Raw genomic sequence first — 21,445 nt, forward strand, 5'->3', positions numbered from 1 at the left:
AAAAAAAAAAAAAAAAAAAAAAGGAATAGCCAATCTTCCTACAAATCATACTGTAGAGAGCACAGTGAAGTGGCAAACAGTTCCTGTGCCATGATTCATTAATTCTCCTTCTTGCTTGTCTGCCTAACCTGTCTTTTTCTTCTTTACCATCCTGGTCTGCTGCTTTCCTGTTTTGACTCTTAGTAATTAGGTCCTCTTTGGTGATCTGTTCAAAGTCCCTCCTCTGGTTTGTCAACTTTCTGTCTTTCTGCTTATACCTTAATTTTGGGCAGTCCTTTGATTTCATTTTCAATAATACCATAGAAATAGGAAAGTGCTGAAAGTAACAAAAGCAGAAGGGACATAGTTAGGATGCCATAAGATCTGTTCAGAAAGGCTTTCTAGAAGAGATAACCTGAGTTTAGAGAAAAAGTTTATTGAAGTGTATTAAGGTAGAGATTATTCATGCCAGGGTAAATGGAAACTATGAAGAAAGAATTCGTGAGAGACATGCCCCATCCCAAACACATCCTAGCCAAAGAATCTCTTACTGGATGAAAAATTCTTCTCTACTAAATCATCTCATTGGTAGGGGAAAATAAGGGATCAGCCATCTGTACTTTCTGCTGTCTCCAGTCTAGGACTAAGACTTTCAGTGGCAGAAATATATACTAGTTACAGACTTCTTCGAGTGCATAGGTAGCAATATTATAATAGGGATAGGGCAGTACAGTGGGTCCAGAACTTCTGTCAGTGATGCTGAGTTTTACACTGTATGTACAATATCAGTGGGAGCAGTTGATATTGATGCTGATTATAGGTGCTGAGAAACTAACAAAGAAAAGGGAGAAACTGTTAACAATATGGTATGGCTGATAAAAATAATGTTAATTGTAGTCTTCTGACTCATTTATTTATTTCTATTCTGTCTTCCTCCAGAAAGAAATTTGAAGTGGCTAATTGCAGTCAATGCATCAGCTTATTATCATTTAAGCTCAGTTACAATGTCAAATAGCTCTGTATGCTAAAAATGTTAGATTAATGTGAAAAAAGTTAAATTTGATGACAACTTAATTGTCTACTCATGAGTAGAGGGTGAGCTATATATACATAAATGTTGATTATGACCATAAAGCATGGCCATTTGATGGTTTTTCAAAATATATTTCATTGGTACAGAATGACAGGAAATGAATTTAATACAACATGATTGACAGAATTATTGTAGATATCAGAATTGGTAGAATTGTTTATTATGCTAATATTTGGCTGGGTGTCGTGGTGCACACCTGTAATCAGCAGTTAGGAGGCTGAGGCAGGATTGCCATGAGTTCAAGGCCAGCCTGGGCTACATAGTGAGACCCTGTCTCAAAAAATCATCAAACAAACCAAAGAAGCAAATAATTGTTGGCTTCATCTTCATGCGAAGATGCATGCTAGCTGGGGATATAGAGTTGATAAAACCCTTGACCTCAGGGAGCTCAAACTCAGAGAAGGAACATGTAAATAGCACCATGAGGTAAGTGAATGGTAAGTGCTTTAAAGTGTACAGAGGAAGAAAATCTTGATTTGGGAATGCTTTTCAGACAAAGTGATATCTCAGCCAAAATCTATTGTTTACATGATGGTTCACTCTTGGTGTTATATTTTATAGGTTTTTTTGGGGTTTTTGTTTTGTTTTTCTTTTTGGTACTGGGGATCGAACTCAGGACCTTGCATTTGCAAGGCAGGTGCAGGAACCACTGAGCTAAATCCCCAGCCCATATTTTATAGGTTTTGGCAAATGTATAGTGACACATGTCTACCCTTATGTCGTTGTACAAGAACAGTTTCACTGCCCTAAAAATCTCTTATGATTTACCTGTTCATCCCTATGTCCCTAAACCACTGGCACAAAGTGAGTCTTGAGGATAAATAGGAGGCAGTCAGGTGAAGGAAAAAAGAATTAACGGTTCCAGAATATGGAGTTAGAAAAGCATGGTTTAAGGAATGTTGGGGTACAACAAGCTGAAAATTCTGGATATCTTGAGGTTCAGAGAATAAGAGTGGGGAGGAGTCAGAGAGGTGGTCAGTTAGACACAGAAGCTCATAGCATGCCATGCAAGTTGGTTTATATTGTAATTTGGAGACAGCCTTTGAAGACTTTATACAGAGGAATGAAGCAGATAGAGAAAAGCATGGTTTAAGGAATGTTGGGGTACAACAAGCTGAAAATTCTGGATATCTTGAGGTTCAGAGAATAAGAGTGGGGAGGAGTCAGAGAGGTGGTCAGTTAGACACAGAAGCTCATAGCATGCCATGCAAGTTGGTTTATATTGTAATTTGGAGACAGCCTTTGAAGACTTTATACAGAGGAATGAAGCAGATAGTGGGAGTTAATAAGAATTTGAGCAGTTTGCTGCATTTAAAAACCCCTAGATTTTGACACAGATATATAGAAAACCCCGTAAAACAGATGTTTAGTCTAATGAACAAGTATAAGGTAGGCCAAAAATAGGCTTTACCAGCTGCCCCTTAGAAACATCTATATTCCCCATTCTTATCACAAGCCTCTCCTTCCTAAAAGTTACTATTTTTTTGACTTTTATGATAATGACTTCCTTTTCTTTCTTATAATCCAAATATATTTCTCTAAACAATTTTTTCTGTTTTCTCTTTTCATTGAGTTTATTGGTACAATCTAGGTATACAATACAGTTACATTCATCATTGGGATCCTGTATCTTTACATAATAGGTCTTGATTCTCATTTTTTCCCCTTGTCCCTGCCCTCCCTTCAACCCCTCCTCCCCTCCCCTTTTACAAATACTTTATTTCCATTTTTTCAGTTTCTCATATTTTTTTCCTCTCCCTTATTACCTTTCCCCCACCCTTCCCACTTTCCCTACCCCTTTAGCCCTTTACTTCCTATTTCACATTATTAATTATCACATTAGGATCCTGTGTACTATTATAGTTTTTCACACCAAAGAAACTATTTGATATTTCAGTTAAAGAAATCTCTGTATGAACATTACAAATAGGGAATCCTAAAATAAAACTAAAAAGGAAAGTAAAAGAGAAAAGGCAATGATGTAACATTAAAATAATACTTAATTCTGGAGATGAGAATGGTCCCTGAACATATTTAAATTTCTTCTTGTTCTTGTAGTCTTATCTTACTTTTTTTCATTATTTAGAGAATACTTTATTCATTTCTGTAATCAAACCCACGTAGATATGACCTTACATATTTAGTGCAAAGCGTTACCCCTGTACACATGGAAAAAAATTTTAAAAATTAACATTTCCAAACCAGTATGGCTGTCCATTTCTGTACAAAGCCAACTCAACACAGTTAATTGCTGTTTTCTTTTTTTTGATATATAGTTCTTTAAAAATCTGTGTGGTTTTTTTTTTTTTTTTTGGTACTGGGGATCGAACTCATGACTTTGTGCTTGCCAGAATCTGTGAATTTCTTTGTAGTTTCTTTATTGAAGAAAGTAGGCCACTTAACTACGTGATTTAATTGATTTACAGAGTTTACTGCATTTTAGATTTTGCTTAATATACTCAGTCCTTGTATTTCCTGTAAGTTGGTAGTGGGACCTAAAAGATTGGTCAAAGTGAAGTATATTATAATTTGAGAAATTTCCCCTGCTGAATTGTTTTTGTATTTGTGCTACTAAAACAGTGTGCAATGGTGAGAAACTCTGTGCAAGTATGTTTTTTGCTGAACATGTTTAAATCTTCCTTTCTCTATTACATATTCATGTACTTTTATAGCACTTAGTATGTTTAAATTTTTTTTAGTTCATTAAGTTTATTGGTACATTTTAGGTATATAGTATGGTAACATTCATCATTGGGAATTTGTACCTTTACATAATATATCTTGGTTCTTATTTTTTTCCCCATTCCCCTTCCCTCCCTTCAACCCTCCACCCCTTCCTATTTACAAAGACTTTCTGTTTTCCCCTTTTCTCCTATTTTTTCCTTTCCCTTCTTTCCTTTCCCCTACTCCTCCCATTTCCCCTTCCCCTTCTCCTTTGGACCTTTTCTTCCTATTTCACATTACCTATTATTGATTAATATTTGTTTTCTTCCCTAGGCCATAAATTTCATGAGTAGGGAATGTGCTTATCCATGTGTCCACAGTAACTTTGCTCAATAAATATTAGTAGACTACATACATTTTTATAAGTGGAATTATTGGGTTAAAGACTACGCATTTTAAATTTTGTTAGATACTGTCAGATTGTATTCTAAAAGATTGTACCTATTTATTTTCTATTTCTGGTAGTTGTCTCCTTCTTTCCTTTTATAAACATTTTGACACCTATGTTATAGATTCTGTCCTGAATACTAGGGATTCATTAGGGAGCAAAACATTGTGAGAGTGGCAGGAGGTAGACAATAAACAGCATGAATAATGATGTTACATAGGGTATTAAAAGTAGACCAAGAAAAGAGTACCTGGTGAAGAGCAGTTGGTAATGTTAGAATTGGAGTTGAATTGTTATGTTAAATAAGGGGATGAGAATATAAGTCACTATGAGAAGGTGACATTTGAGCAAAAGCTTGAAGAGATGAGGGTATTAGCATGTGCTTTCTGGGAAAAGAGACAGAAAATATCTGGTTCAAAGGCTAGTCATGACTGCAAAGGAGCAGAAAGAGGTCTGCTGGGTGCTGGTAATGCTCTTTCTTGATCTCTGTATTGATTATATGACTGTGTTCACAGTTTCATTGAGCAGTACTGTTATGATTTGTGTACTTTTCTGTGTCATACTTCAGGAGAACTTCTACAGTCAAAGTAAGGAGTGGATACCAATGATGAATGTAATGATTATATACTACAAACTTGTACCAATAAAAAGTAAATAAGTAATAATTAAAATAAAGAGTATACATGTTCAACATTAGTGCTTAACCAGTTGTTTGTGAATATTTTCTTTGGCTTTCATCAGTATGATGAATGTGTTAATTTCTATTAATAAACATCTTTTCTTCCCTATACTATATCCTACTTGATTATGGTAAATTACTTTTTCTACATATGCAATTTTTTTCTGGGTACCAGGGATCAAACTCAGGACCTTGCACTTGTGAGACAGGTGCAGTGCCACTGAGCTAAATCCCTGGCCACTAGGAAATTACTTTGTCATTATAAAACTAGGTTTGATTTCAATATTGTATTTCATTTTGGATTTTTATATCTATATTCACAAGTAAGATTGGTTATTTCTTTTATTTTTGTTATCCCCTATGTTAGATTCAAAGTGCTTTTCTTAATTATAGGCTCTTTACTACTGTTTTCCATAGAAGAAGTTCTCTGGTACATTTCCAGTCTGTCTAGAAAGAGGGAAGAGAATAATTTCTAAAGGCTTTATGTCCTTTCTGAGCTCCCTGGTAATTACTACAATTTACTAATTGATAGGTGAGTCCTGTCATTGCCTCAGCTGTTTACTTGGAGTCTGGGGCTCAGATATTCTTTCATTTCAGTGTCATGGAAAAATTAATGAGCATGGGCTGTTAATTGGTTATATAACAGTTGCTCTATGGTGTTTTGATAACTATAAATGTGACCATTTCTAATTTCTTACATTTTCCACTAGAAACAGATAAAATATGCAGAAGAAGCAGGTGTGTTGTTGTATCCTAGATTAACTTTAGTTTTCTGGAGTTTCATATAAATAGAATCATTTAGTGTGTATTCTAGCTTTCACTCAGAGTAAGGATTTTCAGATTCATTTTATTGAGTACCCATGATCCAGTCATCTTCCAGAAGTCCCACCTCTGAACACATGAAACTTTTGGAGGACATTTTAGATCTAAACCATAACATGTAGTATGTACTTTTTGTGTGTCTAGCTTTCACTTTGTGTAAAGATTTTGAGATTTGTTCGTTTTATTGCATATATCACTAATTTGTTCTTTTTTATTGCCAAGTAGTGTTCCATTATGTGGTTATGCCACATTTTGTTTACCCATTCACCTGGTGATTGGCATTCAGATTGTATCCAGTAATTATGAGTGATATGCACTAAGCATGCTGGCACACACCTCTAATCCCAGAACTTGGGAGGCTGAGGCTAGAGGATCACTGAGTACAAGGCCAGCCTGGGCTCCATAGTGAGTTCAAGGCCAGCCTGAACTACGTAGTGAAACCCTGTCTCAAAAAAACAAAAAAAAAACTGTGACTAATATGAACATTTACACAATCATGTTTTTGTTTCTCTTAGTTAAATATGTAGGAGTGGAATGGCTAGATCATGTGGTTACATATAACTTGGTAAGATTTTATTTTGATTGTTTACAGAGATTACAGCAGACCTGTGATTTAGAAACTCAGTTTATTCCTGAGGTCTGGTTGTAATTTAAGTTGGTCAAGGAAGGCTCAGGCTCCTCTACATAGCCTTCAGTCTCTCTCCTGTATATAGGCAGATCTCAATATCCTTAGAGAGAATTGGCCCAAGATTTCTCAATTAACTCTGCACAGGAAAGGATGTTGTATTGTTCTTTCAACTCTTTAAGGGTTAAATCCCTGAGACATCTGGAAGCACAAGCGTCCAGCATTTGCATCATAACTCAAGACTTTGTTTGTAAATTAAAACTAAAATTCTAGTCATAACTCAAGTTATCCCTATGTCAGACTAGTCATAATTTGAAGGTTCACTATATACTAGAGTCATTGAGAACTGCTTAAGAACAGTTAAGTGGAACTTGAGGAAGGCACCAACTATATAAGTTAGGAGAGGGAAGATTTATTGATTACTATTCGTCTAGTGCATAGTGGTTACAATGCCACATACATGATTTTCAATATTTATGCAACCCCAAAAGGTAAACAGTATTAATCATCACTTTTTATGGATGAGAATACAGAAGTATAGAGATGGTAACAGTCTAATGTAACAACTAATACATGATAGTTTAGAACTTAGGTTTGTCTGGTTGCAAAAGTAAAGCCATTTCTATATTACACCAAGAAAGAGTAGAATTGAAGGATGCTACAGCTTCAGTGGTAGTGAGACAGATAGGGGGAATCAGGCACTTTCATCTATCTCCTGAGGATGGCAAGAATGGGAACTGTAAACAATAGCTCTTTGAGTTACAAAGGCCTTGTTTTGGGGGACTGGTTACCAGTGAGGTTTGATATTTATTTGGTTTTGAAAGCCAAGAAAATAGATACCCTGAGAGAGCTGTTGTAGATAACTGAAAGAGCAGTGATGTGATTAGCAGCTGAGTTTAGAAAAATTAGTCTAATTGCCATCTGCTGAGTAGATTGGATGGGACAGAAATTGTAAGGTCATGAATCCAGCCAAAGATCTTGTAATAATTTGGGCATAGGGTAATAAGTTTCTTAAGGACAGAGACGTATAAGGAGGGCATAATAGGAAGGAGACTTCAGCAGAATGAACTGCTCAGTGGGTGATTGATTGGGTGTGGGATATGAAGTAAATGGGAATTTTTGGGAAGATTCTGTTGTTTCTGGTTTTGCAGTATGGAGAGTTCAGTGGGTTTGGACTTGAGGTATACTTGTGCCTCCATACCTTAAAAGAGGTCATTACTACAATATAGTGCCATTTCAGTGGAGGATTGTGATACTATGGTTTATAATAAGAACTATATATTTTGGTCTTTGATCCTTGTCCTTGAGACATAGCTTCTAAATCTTTGGAGTTTCTTGGGCATTAAGAATGTCTTGTTCTAGCCAGGTGTGGTGGTGCATGCCTGTAATCCCAGCACTTGGGAGGCTGAGGCAGGAGGATCGCTGTGAGTTCGAGACCAGCCTGGGCTACATAGTGAGTTCCAGGTTAGTTTCATCTACATAGTGAGACCCTGTCTCAAAAAACCAAAAAAAAAGGTCTTGTTCTGATTTTCTTATGGAATTTTTATTTTTCACAAAATAAAAACAATCTGTAAGATTAGCTGGGCACAGTTGGCACATGCCTGTAATCCCACCTACTCAGGAGGCTGAGGCAACAGGAGGATCAGAAGTTCACGACCAGACTAGGCAACCCTGTCTTGAAATAAGCTGGTGTGGTGGTACACATTTGTGGTCCCAACATTCAGGAGGCTGAAGCAGAAGATTACCACAGGTTGGAGCCCAGCCTGAACTGCATAGTGAGACTCTGTCTCAAGAAACCAAGTTGATGATGATGATGATGATGATAAATTAAATAAAAAGAGCTGGGATGTAGCTCAGCATTAGCATACTTGCCTACCATGGGTGAGGCCCTGGCTTCAATCCCCAGCTCCACAAAAAGAAAAAGAAAAAGAAAAAGAAAAGGATATAAAGGAAAGGAAAGATCAAAACCCACAAGAATCTAATATTTTCTAAATTGTTTATCTCATGAAGTGTAAAGTCCTACTTGGGCTTTTCTTTCTTGATCTCATGCTCTCATTTGAACATTTATGCTTTATATAAATTATTTAGATCTTCTTCCTTGTGAAGATGCTATGTTTTTAGTGACTGATCACTTAAACAATGTAAACCTAAGTAAATAAAATGTTATGAATGCCCCCCCCAATTCTTGTTCTGAGGAATTCTTGGTAGGCTTCAAGATGGAGACTGGCCATCAGAAAAACCAAAGCCATGACTAGAAACTTGGAACTCATAGTCCTACCATTCTTCAGGAAGAGGAAAGGGTCAAAAGATTGAGTTGTTAATAAATCACACCAGTGTGATAGAGCCTCCATAAAAATCCCTCAAGTATGGAGTTTGGAGAACACATCCATATGCTGGGAGGATGACAGGATTTCCTGTACTCAGGGCCCTTCCAGGCTTTGATTTAGTTATCTCTTTGTCTGACTGTTCATCTGTATCCTTTGCAATATCCTTTATAATAAATACATGTAATAGAAAAAGTGTTTCCCTGAGTTATGTGAATCATCCTAGCAAATACTCAAACCTAAGGAGGAGATCATGAGAGTCCCAATTTACAATCAGTTAATCATAAGTTCAAGTCAAGTCTAACCTAGGACTTGGATTGACATCTGACCTGGGAGAAGTCTTATGGACTCAGGCCAACATTATCCTGGACTGGTGTCCCGCCTGTCTGTCAGCCATTTTGTTTTTCTGTCTCACCGTGGCATGTGCTTCAGTGTGTTTCTGAAAAGTCTAAACTTTATATTTCATTTCTCTGATTAAAGCTGTTGGTAACTCTTTGTTTCTAAATCCATTTCACTTTTATTTGATCTGTAACACTTAATATCTACTACTTTCTCCTTGAAACTTTGTTTTCCATGATCAGAGCCACACTGCCATGGTTTTCTTCCCATCTCTCTGATTTATTCACAGGCACTTTCATGGGCTCTTCTTTCTCTACCTTTAACATAAAAGATAGATTTATTAAGGTATAATTTATACACAGTGTACAGTCCCTTTCAGTGTATAGACTTAGAATTTTGACAAACACGTGTGCAGTTTGTAACCGCAACCATAATCAAGACATGGAAAAGTTCTGTCATCCCTAAAAGTTCATTATACTCCTATGTAGTCAACCTCTCCCACTTCTAGCCCACCTGAACTACTAATCTGGTTTTGTTTGTTTGTTTGTTCCTATAATATTGTCTTTTCCAGAACATCCGATAAATAGAACCATATAGTACATCACTTTTTGAGTCTGTCTTCTTTCACTTATCAGTGCATTTGAGATTTGTCTATGTGTGTCAGTAGTTCATCTCTTTTTATTCCTAATTAATATTTGATTCTGTGAATGTACCATAGTTTGTTGATCCATTCATGAGTAGTAGGACATTTATATTTCTAATTTTTAGAGTGAACCTCAAAACTAAGTTAAACATCAGTAAACATTTATGTACAGAGTTTTTGTATGAACCTGATTTTATTTCTCTTAGGTAGATATGTAGGGAGAGGTTTTTCTGGGTGTGTACTGTGTATATAACTTTATAAGAAATGCCAAGACTATTTTCCAAAGTGTTCTGTCTCTTTTCAGTCTTTTTTTGTTTGTTTGTTTTGGATGTTTTTTGTTTTTTTATTTTTGGTTTGTGTGTGTATGTGTGTGTGTGTGTGTATTTTTGAGACAGGGTCTCGTTATGTAGCCTGGGCTAGCCTTCAAGTCATTCTCCTAACTCAGCCTCCATGTGCTGGTATTACAAATGTGCACCACCATGCCTGCTTCTCTTTCCATTCTTGACAGCAATGTATGAGAGTTCCAGTTGCTACATTGCCTCACCAGCAATTTGTGTTTTTTTGGTACATTTTAGTTATGCAATACAGTTATATTCATCATTGGGATCTTGTACCTTTACATGATTATCTTGGTTCTAATTTTTTCCCATTCCCCTGACCTCCCTTTACCCCTCCACCCTTCCCTAATTACAAAGACTTTGTTTTCCTTTCCCCTACTTCTCCCTCTTCCCATACACTTTTAGACCTTTAGAAATGTCTGTTCATTTCATTTATACATTTTGATACTTATTACACTTTTAGCTTATCATACCAGAGAAACTATATGGTATTTTACACTTGTGTATCCTATTAATTTCACTGGAGTATGTCTTCAATGTACATCCACTTAGCTATAAATGTCTCTAGTTTCTCTTTCTTTGTGGCTGAGTAGTACTCCATTTTATTAAAAGACCACATCTTTTTTATCCAGTCTCCAGTTGATGGGCAATTGGGCTCTTTCCAAGTTTTAACTATTACAAACTGTGCTGCTATAAACATGGGTGACCATATATCTCTGTGGTATGCTTCTTTTAATTCTTTTGGGAAGATACCCAGCAGAGGAATAGCTGGGTCAAATGGTATCTCCATATTGATTTCCACAATAGTTGCACCAGTCTGCACTCCCACCAACAATGAAGAAGGGCTTCTATCTCCCCACAACCCTGCCAACATTTGTTATTGGTTGATTTCTTGAGAGCTGCCATTCTTTCTGGGGTGAGGTAGAATTTCAGTGTTGTTTTCATCTGCATCTCTCGAATGATCAGTGGTGTTGAACATTTTTTCATGTTTATTTGCTGCTTTTACTTGTTTTTCAGAGAAATGTCTGTTCATTTCAGATGCCCATTTTTTAATTAGGTCTTTATATTTGGGGGGGGCCTGATTTTTTTTTTTTTGAGTTCTTTATATATTCTAGGCAGTAGACCTTTGTCTGAGGAATAGCTGGTAAAATTTTGTTCCCACATTGTAGGTTATCTCTTAGCTCTGTTGGTGGTTTCTCTTACAGTGCAGAAACTTTAAAAAGATGAGATCCCAGTTGTTGATTCTTTGTGCTGGTTCCTGTGCTACTAAGGATTTGTTCATAAAGTCTTTTCCTATGCCAGTGTCTTCAAGAATCCTACCTAACTTATCTTCCAACAAATTTAGTGTTTCTCTTTTAATATGTAGATCTTTTGTCCATTTGAATTTTAGTTTAGTGCATGGTGAAAGATAGGGGTCTAGTTTTAATCTTTGGCAAACTGAAATCCAGTTTTTCCAACACCATTTATTAAAGAGACTATCTTTCCTCCAGTGAGGATGGTTGACTCATATATCAAAGATGAGGTAGCTGAGTATGTCTGGAGTTGTTTCTGCATCTTCTGATCTATTCCACTGATCCTCAGGTCTGTTTCTTTGCCAGTACCATGCTGTTTTTATCACAGACCAACACTTTGTATTGACAGCTATCCTCCTCTTCGTCCTCCTCCGTCTTCTTCTCCTCTTGCTCCCCCTCTTCTTCCTTCTCCTCCTTCTCCTTATTTTATTTATTTATTTATTTGTTGAGGTATAGTTTCACTGTATAGCCCAGGCTAGGAACTTAATAAGTAGCCTAGGCTGGCCTTGAGATTGTAGCAGTCCTCTTGCCTCAGCCTCCTAAGTGCTGGGATTACAGTATGTACCACCATGCCTGGCTATCTTCCTTTTTTAAAATATGGTTGTTTCTTAGCAGTTTTTCTTTTTTTTTTTTAACCCCTTTTAGTAGTCCCCCACCCTTAATCTGCAGTTTGCCTCAGTGTTCTTATTTACTCACTTTTATATTTTATTTATCAATTTATAAAATCTGTTGAGGCATTTTACTAAAATGAAAATATTTATTTTTATTGGTAAAGCTTCTATTTTTTGTTAGGCAGTATTTAGAAACTGTGAGCGTACAGGAAAGTAAGGAAGTAGAAAAATCCTTACCCTCAGGGGGTTTATATTCTGAAAGCTTTCAAATCTTCTGTTCCATGTCTCTTTCTTAAGCTCCTTGGACTCATATATCCAGCTGTTTATTGGACCTACTAATTTGAGATCTCCTAGATAACCTCGAGTCAAGATACCCAAGCCCTGAATTGATTAATTCCCTCACCCTGTCCCCTTTTTTGTATTTTTCTTCTCAATGAATGTTACATCCACCTGGTAGCTCAAGCTAAAAACCTAACCTCAGATATTCATCAAACTATTGATTTTTCCTTCCAGAATATCTCATGAATTTGTCCACTTCTCTCCATGCCTTCTGCCACAGATAATTCAACAAATGTGTCCAACCTCCTCCTTACCAGCACCTGTACTCTTAGCAACAACTATTGGCCATACTATACCGTTCTTCTTTTTACGAAGTGGCAAATGTGATCCTGTCTCTCCCCTTTTAAAAGCTGCTCTGCGTTGCTTTTAGATAATCAGAATTCCTAACATTACATAATTTCCTCACATACTAAAGATCAGTTTCTTTCATAATTCTGAAACCTCATTCAGATATGTCAGAATTATTTTAGTTCACCAAATGTGCCTTTGCACATGTAATTTCTTTCTCAGTCTACTGTCATACCACCCTGAATGCACCCCATCTCGTCTTTTTCTTTTTCAGTTCTTATGCCTAGCAAAATTTAAGTGGTTTTGTTTTATTTTTTGAGACAAGATAGTGTATATAGCACAGGCTGACTTTGAACTCATCCTCCTTTGTCAGCCTCCAGAGTGCTGGGATTACAGAGTGTTGGAGTGTAAGCATGAACCACTACATCTGGCTCCTAACTTTCCTTAGTAATTGTTCTATAGTTAACGAATTTTTAGGGTGGAGAAACAAAGTTGCTTAATTAAACTGATATTATTTGTTTTAGAATGAAACTGGGCTGAAGTTTTTTTTTTTTTTTTTGGTACCGGGGATTGAACTTGGGTCCTTGCGTTTGCACGGCAGGCCACCGAACCGCTAAGCTAAAATCCCTGGCATGGGCTGAAGTTTTGAGAATAGGGAACAGGCTTTTTAGAGAATATAACAGATTATAATTTTTTTCACATTTTAGAGACCAGATTATTGATTCAATTTACTAATCTAATAGATATGTATTAAGCACCCTTTATGTGAAAGAAACTGCTATGCAGTGCTGTGCTCAAGGATGAGGTAGTGTCCTGCTTCTTTGGCTTCAGAATTAAGGTAAAAAATAGCAGAGTCACTTGTCTGGAGCGATCTAGGTTGAAAGACATATTCTAAGGTTCATTGTGATTTTTTTTCCATATTCTTTTTAAAAAGTAACAAAGTACTCTCTAGCAGATGCTATGGTAACTGTACTATAGCCTAATATAATTTTAATTCCCCCTCCCATGGTTAGAAAATCAAATCAATTTTTTGAAAGTTTAAATGGCCCACTAAACCAACATACCCTCTCTGAGAGATGAGAAGAGATATAGGTGGTAGGAGGAAGGTAAGTACCTGGGAAGAAAAGTGGTCGTTACCATATAGCTAAATTAAATAGCCTGTGACCGATTAGTGACCTCATACCCTTAGGATAGGGGTTAGCTCAGCCAAGTACAAACAGTTTGGGCTGGCATCATCTAATGCTCTCAGAATTTTGAGTTTTACTGCAAACTTTTGGGAGAGAGCTGTGCCTTCAGAATTCTGAGAACCTTCTGGGCCATATGTTGAAGATCTCTTTAAGGACCATAGGGGTATCAGAGTATACTGACCTGGAAGTTGTTTTCTTTTTGCCACCTCTTCATTAGGAAACAGTAAGGCAGGCAAAAACCTGGCAGCATGACAAAAAAACCAACACTATCGCTGAACTTGTTCCAGAGGGTGTGCTAAATATTTTATGTACATTTTCTCATCCTTACAGTAGCACAGTGAGACTCACTATAATTCTCACATTACTGATGAGGAGGTATCTGTCATGACTGCTTCAAAATCAGGTGGGTAATAAGTGGCAGTCAGACCAACTGAGTTTTGACTTTAAAACTCATGTTCTAATCATGAAGCTAAATTACTACTTCTTTCTTAGGATTGACAGCCTATTTTTAGTGACTTGTCACAATTAGTCAGCTCATTCAGATTATAGGACAGGATTTAAATATAATTAACATTTAGTTTTTTACTTTGAAAAAAGAGAAGCTTTCAGTTTTCTTCTGTTTTCAAAGCTTTGTGTTTTAATGGGCTTTATTAAAGATTTGTAGATAATTCAGAAAAAGTGCTATCTCTGAGGATCCAATAGGCTAGAATATTTTATTACATTGTGGAATATTAGAGGCTTAGTTTTTAAGAGTAGACATTGCCATTTGCTGGCCTTTTAACATTCTTTCAGTAGAGAGCAGCAAAGTTGGACATCATCACTCGCAGATAGGGCATCACTCTATGGTGTCAGGACTGACTTCTCATGGGTGTACTGTGGCACACTCAGGTTTGGTAACACAGAGACAAGGAAGAGCTTCTTAGAGACAGGAGGTAGAATTTTGCTTCTTTTGACTCAGGAAAGGCACCAGGGCCCCTAAATTATGGTGCTCTGAGAGAGATCCAGCAGAAGGTTTAATAATGTTATGGAAGCAATAGGTTTTGTTGTTATTATTTGTTTTGTTATTTTCTAGTTAGTAAATAACAAAAAGTAAGAATACTTTAGAGATTTGTCTTGTTTTATAGAAAGCAAATATTCTCTTGTATAAGGTTAATGGCATGCAAGTAGGGTAGGCTTAACTAAGGTAAGGCACATAATAATTGGTGGATGGGGAAATGATCTTTGAATTTCTGCTAAAATTGTCTGTCACTGCTTTGTGGTTTTCTTGGGTCACTGGACCTATTTGGGCTGGGGAGAGCAGCAAAGTATGTAAGAATTAAAATTCTGTGTCATTTTCTTTTTTTTTATTGAGTTTATTGGTACAATCTAGGTATACAATACAGTTACATTCATCATTGGGATTCTGTACGTTTACATAATAGGTCTTGATTCTCATTTTTTCCCCTTGTCCCTGCCCTCCCTTCAACCCCTCCTCCCCTCCCCATTTACAAATACTTTGTTTCCATTTTTTCAGTTTCTCATATTTTTTTTCCTCTCCCTTATTACCTTTCCCTCACCCTTCCCACTTGCCCTACACCTTTAGTCCTTTACTTCCTATTTCACATTATTAATTATCTTATTAGGATCCTGAGTACTATTATAGTTTTTCACACCAAAGAAACTATTCAGTATTTCACTTAAAGAAATCTCTGTATGAACATTAAAAATAGGGAATCCTAAAATAAAACTAAAAAGGAAAGTAAAAGAGAAAAGGCAATGATGTAACATTAAAATAATCCTTAATTCTGGAGATGGAAATGGTCCCTGAACATATTTAAATTGCTTCTTGCTCTTATAGTCTTATCTTATTCTTTTTTTCATTATTTAGAGAATACTTTATTAGTTTCTGTAATCAAACCCACGTAGATATGACCTTACATGTTTAGTACCATGTGTTACCCCTGTACACATGGGAAAAAAAATTAACATTTCTAGACCAATATGGCTGTCCATTTCTGTACAATGCCAACTCAACACAGTAAATTGGGATGACTTTTTCCAAAGTTGGCAGCACCGTTAAAGTTTCTCAAAATTCAATTTATATATATATGTATATATGTATATATATTTATATTTATATAAAAAGACTAATAATAGTATGTTATACATTGATAGCAGCAACAGCTTTTCCAGGTTCTGCAGTCATCTGAACAAAATTATAGACATTCAGCACATTCCATTAAAAACAAAACAAAACAAACAAACAAAAAAAACAAAGAAAAGAATAGTATCTAGAAAACAGCAAAGTTCTGTCACTGTTGTGGTACCTGGGACCATTTTTGTTTTATTAGCATCTTAATCATCATCTGGAAAGAGAACATTCTAGAGTAATATCATTAAATGTAGCTCTGATAAAGCACGGTCCCTACTATGTATCATAAAGCAGGTACAAGATATTTCACATTCCTAGAGGTATGATACAGTACCGTCCTACATCAATAATACTAGAATCAGTTTTGGTTTGAAATTTACTTTGTCTGCAAATAAGATTGCTACCCCTGTTTTTTTCTGGGCTCCTGTCACATGGAGAATTGTTTTCTATCTTTTCACTTTCAGGCTATGGGCTTCTTTTTGCGCTAGGTGTGTCTCTTGTATACAACATATCATTGGATTTTGTTTCTTATTCCATTTTGCCAGTCTATTTCTCTTGATTGGTGAGTTGAGGCCATTGATATTGCTGGTTATAACTGATATGTACTGACTTATTATTGACATGTTATTGGCCTTTTGTTGACTCTTTTTACTTTTTCACCTTCTCCTTTTAATTTCTTGCCTTGCCTATTTGATTTGCTCTGTTGGGCCTCATGGTGTTGTTGCCTTCATTGTCTTTTTCTAGGATCTTGTTTAGAATTGCTTGTAGTGCTGGTTTGGTATTCATGTAGTTTCTCAGGTGTTCTTTGTCGTGGAAGTGTCTTATTTCCCCCTCCATTTTGAAAGAGAGTTTTGCTGGATACATCAGTCTAGGTTGGAGGTTGTTCTCTTTTAGTACTTGAAATATCTCATTCCAGGCTCTCCTTGCCCCAAGGGTTTGTGTTGAAAAGTCTGCTGTGATTCTGATGGGCTTTCCTTTGTATGTGATTTGTTTCTTTTGTCTTACTGCTTGTAGTATTTTGTTCTTCTGTTGGGTTTCTGGGATATTGATTATTATATGTCTAGGTGTAGATTTTTTTGATTGTAGCTAGTTGGGGTCCTATATGCCTCAGTTATCTGAATGTCAAATTCTTCCCCTCTGTTTGGGAAGTTTTCTGTCATTAATTGTTTGAACAGCTTTTTAAAGTCATTTGTATTTTCTCCTGCTACTTCATGTATTCCTATCAGTCTTATGTTATTATTCTTTGCATCATCTAGGAGTTGCTGGATTGATTTCTTATGATCTCTTACTGTTTTTAAGAGACCTCTCTTTTCATGGTCACTGACTGCAATCTTATCTTCTATATCTGAGAGCCTATCTTCGCATTCTTTTATTCTGTTGTGTACACTTTCAATCAGTGTTTAATCTCCTGGATATCTGTTTGAATCTGTTTTGTGGATTCCATTTCTTTCCTATGTTGGGCATTTATTTTTTCCATTTCTTTCTTATGCTGGGCCTTCATGGCTTCTATCATGGTCCTGAGCTCATCTATTTTTTTGTCAGTTTCTGCTCTAGAGTCTCGAATCATGACTTCCATTTTGCTCACTATCTCTATAGTTATCTGGGAAATTATTTCTGTTTTGAATTTTTCTAGAGCCTGATTGATCTGTTTTGTTACTTCCTGTGCTTTGAGTTCAGGGTATCCTGGTGGTTCACTATCGGCCTTTTCATCCTCATCTGCCCTACTGTTTGCCATTGGTAAACTGGAAGTCTGTCCTTGTGTCTTTCTTAAGTGTTTTCTCATTTTTATTTTTGTTGTCAGACTGTCCTTGATTTAATCTCTGGATTATCACCCAAATCTTCTTGATATAGTTGTGTCCTAGCTTCTGGATGTCTCTAATGACCCACAGACATTCTCATCTTCATAACATCAGAGAAAACAGCTCATCAAATCAACGGCAATGCTTTGCCCCAACTGATACAATCAGCAACACATTAAGATCAAGCACAGCTTTGACACTGACCACGGGTGGTAGTCACTAGTCTATCACCCTTAAATCATTTGAATTAAATTGAAATCAAGAAGCAGTCCAGAACATGTCTGCAGTGAACAAAATTTCAATATAGTGTATTTACCATTTAATGGCTCAGACAGAGGGAGGATGCAAGACCCCTGATCTCAGTTAGCTGATGGCTTAACCCCATGACACTGACTGACCTCGGTCTGCAAGGCCCAGATTGAGTTCCCCAACCTTCTGAATGGTTGAACTCCACAAGGTTCTATTACAGGTTTCCCACGCCCTTTCTTTAAAGATGTTCAAAGTTGGGAACTTAGAAATACCCTTGATGACCACCTCTGCCTCTGCAGAGTGGGTCCAAAGACTGGCACAGTCAGGAGGTCTGAGAGTGTGGGGGGGGGTGGTTATAGGGGTTCAGGGCGCCCGTGCAGCTACCTTCCCGGTGCTTGAGCAATGGCGTCTGGGTTGGGAGCAGGTGTGGCTCTCCTTCCCATGGTGGATCGGGGCCCAGGCTACCTCTCTGTCATTTTCTTGATCTTTTGAATGTGATTCCTCTAAACTATGAACCTGGATATTCATGCATATAGGCATATATAATTCAATTCTCTTCTTTCCTGCTTAATTCTCAGGAGACAGTTACCAGTAGTGGAATGATAAATCTTTCCAGGGTGATTTCTTAAAGTGTGTGTGCATGTGTGTGTGAGAGACAGAGAAAGGTAGAGACAGAGGCAGAGAGACAGAGAGAGAGAGAGAGAGATCAAACCAAATCCCACTCCCAATCCTAACAAGATCACTTGATCTTACTCCCCAGAAGCAAGCAGTATCACCAGTCCCTAGTGTAGGAAACCCTTTCCATTGGTTCTTGACCAGAAAAAGGCTTAACTAAAGGAAGAGTCATTGGTGTGCATTTTGATTTAGATGAATAATACTAGTCTGGGGGAGGTTTTCAGGATAGACTACTGTCGCAGGTATATTAGTCTTAAAAACTGAAAATGTCATTTCAGCCAAAACCTGGTTTTGTAAAGGAAATGAGAAGCTGAAAACATAGTTTGACTTTCCTTGAAGCAGCCCATCTAGATCGACACCATCTTTGTCAGAGAGCTTAGTGAGTAGTCAAGTCTTTCTGTCAAAACACACAACTGTAGGCTAATAATACTGACTGCATTACCCATTTGAGATGCAGCAGGTGCTAAGAAGGGTCAAATTTTGTCCTGTCACTGGCATTTCTCCCAAAGTATGTAGTTCCTGTGGTTTGAATCCCTAGTATTTCTACTATTAGAAAACTGTTCCAAAGTAACCTAAGAGAGCTTAGATAAGTTAAGAGTTTCTTGTGGCGGGGGGCATTGTCAGTTCTCTTTCATTTTTTCTCTGGCTGATAAAATTCTAACTTTTCTCACAATTTAAAGATTGTAACTGAACTCAAGAATACTACACAGGAGAGAGATTCATTGTTCATTTGATTTGAGTGCTTTTTCTGTGTTTGGAGGTCCATCCTTGCCCTAGGTTAGATTACTTTCTTTAATCTATTTTTCCAGGCTTGCTTTCTGTTATTCCCTCCCACATTCCTTTATTCAGACACTAAGTAAACTAACAAACTGTGTCTCAAGAAAATATAGCCTTTTCCATCTTTGTGCCTTTAATCATGTCATTGCTTAAACCCAGATTCTAGATATTCATTCATAGGGAAGTGAACTTACTTTAATTTTAGCTCATATATCACTTTGTTTATGCTGTTCTCATGTAGTAACTTCTTTGTATAACAATTCAATGTTTGTATTTATATTTTATTCTCTTAGATTGACTTAAATTTTGAATCTTCTGTGCTTAGCCTTGTGTGTGTAGATACTCAATATTTGAGGGAGTAAATGTAATTTCAAATAGCATACTAGGGGCTTTTCAACTTTTGCCCTTAAACTAGCCCATAAGTCCCTCCTTATGCTTAGCAACCAAACTAGCACTAATTGGCTTCCCTTTTTCTGCAAAGCTAGATGTTTTGCTATCTAGCGGACATGGTACTGTGGGATTTGTTGTAGACTCAGAAGAGATAGTGACTGATGCACTAAAGCACAGCTCTTTATTAAAGCTGAAATGTTAACATTTTTCTTTTTTTTAAATTTTTCTTAATTTTTCATTTTAGTTTCTAACTAGTCTTGGTTGTACCCGGAATTTTACTTTCTATGGAAATTGAGGGTGACAGAGAGAAAACTGGTCTTCATCTTTGTCTTTCCCTACCTTTTTTTGTGTATATGTGTTTCTGTCCTTTGTCTCATCTCACTTTGTATCTCCTTCCATCTGATATTCCTGCTTTTCATATTTTCTCTTCTCCCAACCTCTTATTTCCAGGCACACCTTATTTCTTGGTATTTACCCTTCATTTCTTCAGTATAAAATGTTATAGGCTTTAGGAAAGTTACAATATATTCTTTCCCTTGGCCTAACAAACTAAAAACAGCAAAATATTATTTAGGAATACTAGATCAGTTACAGTGAGAACGTAAGTTCTATCCAAGTAGTTTCTTATGTTGGGTCATGGGCTTCTAACTGGCTAAGTTCTCTTACTTCAAAGGCAATGTGATTATCTATCACTGTTGCCTCTTTGGAGACTCAGTTGTGGTTCTGTGGCTTTATGTGCCAGTACTCTTCCTGATGAAATTGATGGAGACTTTTGGTTTTTTCTCTTTTGTTGCCTTTGCCCACTCATCTGTATGCATGAATAGTCCAACTCTGACTTCTTCAGCCTCAGTTCTTCTGTGGATTCAGAAAGATTAAGTCTGAAGAACATATTGGTTTTATCTCTTGATTCCTTCTTTCTCATTTTTAGAACAACAAATGCATCAAGGGCTAAAACCATTGTCTTCAGAGTTTCTTTTTCCTAATGTGTCATCAGAATGCTTTCCACCCTTGTTTGCTTTTGTTTTTAATCTTTACTACTCTTATCCTGGCCAGAGTACTGCTTTGTTTTTGGGGTTTGGAGGGGGTTGCTTGTTTGTTTTTGGTTTTTTGAGACAGAGTCCCACTATGTAGTTGAGACTGACCTGGAACTCACTATATAGCCCAGGCTGGTCTCAAACTCACAGCGATCCTCCTGCCTCAGCCTCCCAAGTGCTGGGCTTACAGGTGCCCCCATGCCTGGCTTAGTACTGCTTGCTTTTAACTGGCAAATGTTACTAATAATTATGTCTCACAATTTGAAGATTAGCCTCTTTTTTGCTGATTTTTTCCCTTCCTGGGATTTTAATTCTCTCTCTCTCTCTCTCTCTCTCTCTCTCTCTCTCTCTCTCTCATCTCTCTTTCTTTCTTTCTCCCTTTTCCTCTCTCCTTCTCTCTCTCTCTCTCTGTCTCTCTCTCTCTCTCCCCCTTTTCCTCTCTCCTTCTCTCCCTCTCTCTCCCTCTCTCCCTCCCTCTCTCTCCCCCTCAAATAAATTCAAATATAAAAATCTCCTTCTTATTGATACCACTAGCCTCCCCTTCTTGCTGTAAACTCAAATGGAAAAGCTTATAAAATCCTACTGCCCATCTATACCAACAGATGTTAGCTGGAACCCAGTACTCAAACATTCTTCCTTAAAACCCACACCTTTATGCTCCCTGTCTCTTTTAGAGGAATTACCTATTAGGTTGTTTGGCATAGAAAACAGAAGGTCAT

At 36.9% G+C, this 21,445-nt stretch overlaps 1 protein-coding gene and 1 pseudogene across 6 annotated transcripts in view; one reads left to right on the forward strand and one right to left on the reverse strand.

Annotated features, from left to right (window-relative positions):
- LOC104858941 overlaps window positions 1–1,848 on the reverse strand; it is a 3,576-nt pseudogene extending 1,728 nt beyond the window's left edge.
- Window positions 1–21,445, forward strand: part of Unc13b (unc-13 homolog B) — a 214,574-nt gene that overhangs the window by 93,836 nt on the left and 99,293 nt on the right. The window lies entirely within an intron of this gene.

Source organism: Fukomys damarensis, unplaced genomic scaffold, assembly GCF_012274545.1.
Source record: "Fukomys damarensis isolate Sample0158 unplaced genomic scaffold, DMR_v1.0_HiC HiC_scaffold_36, whole genome shotgun sequence".
Classification (NCBI taxonomy): Eukaryota; Metazoa; Chordata; class Mammalia; order Rodentia; family Bathyergidae; genus Fukomys; species Fukomys damarensis.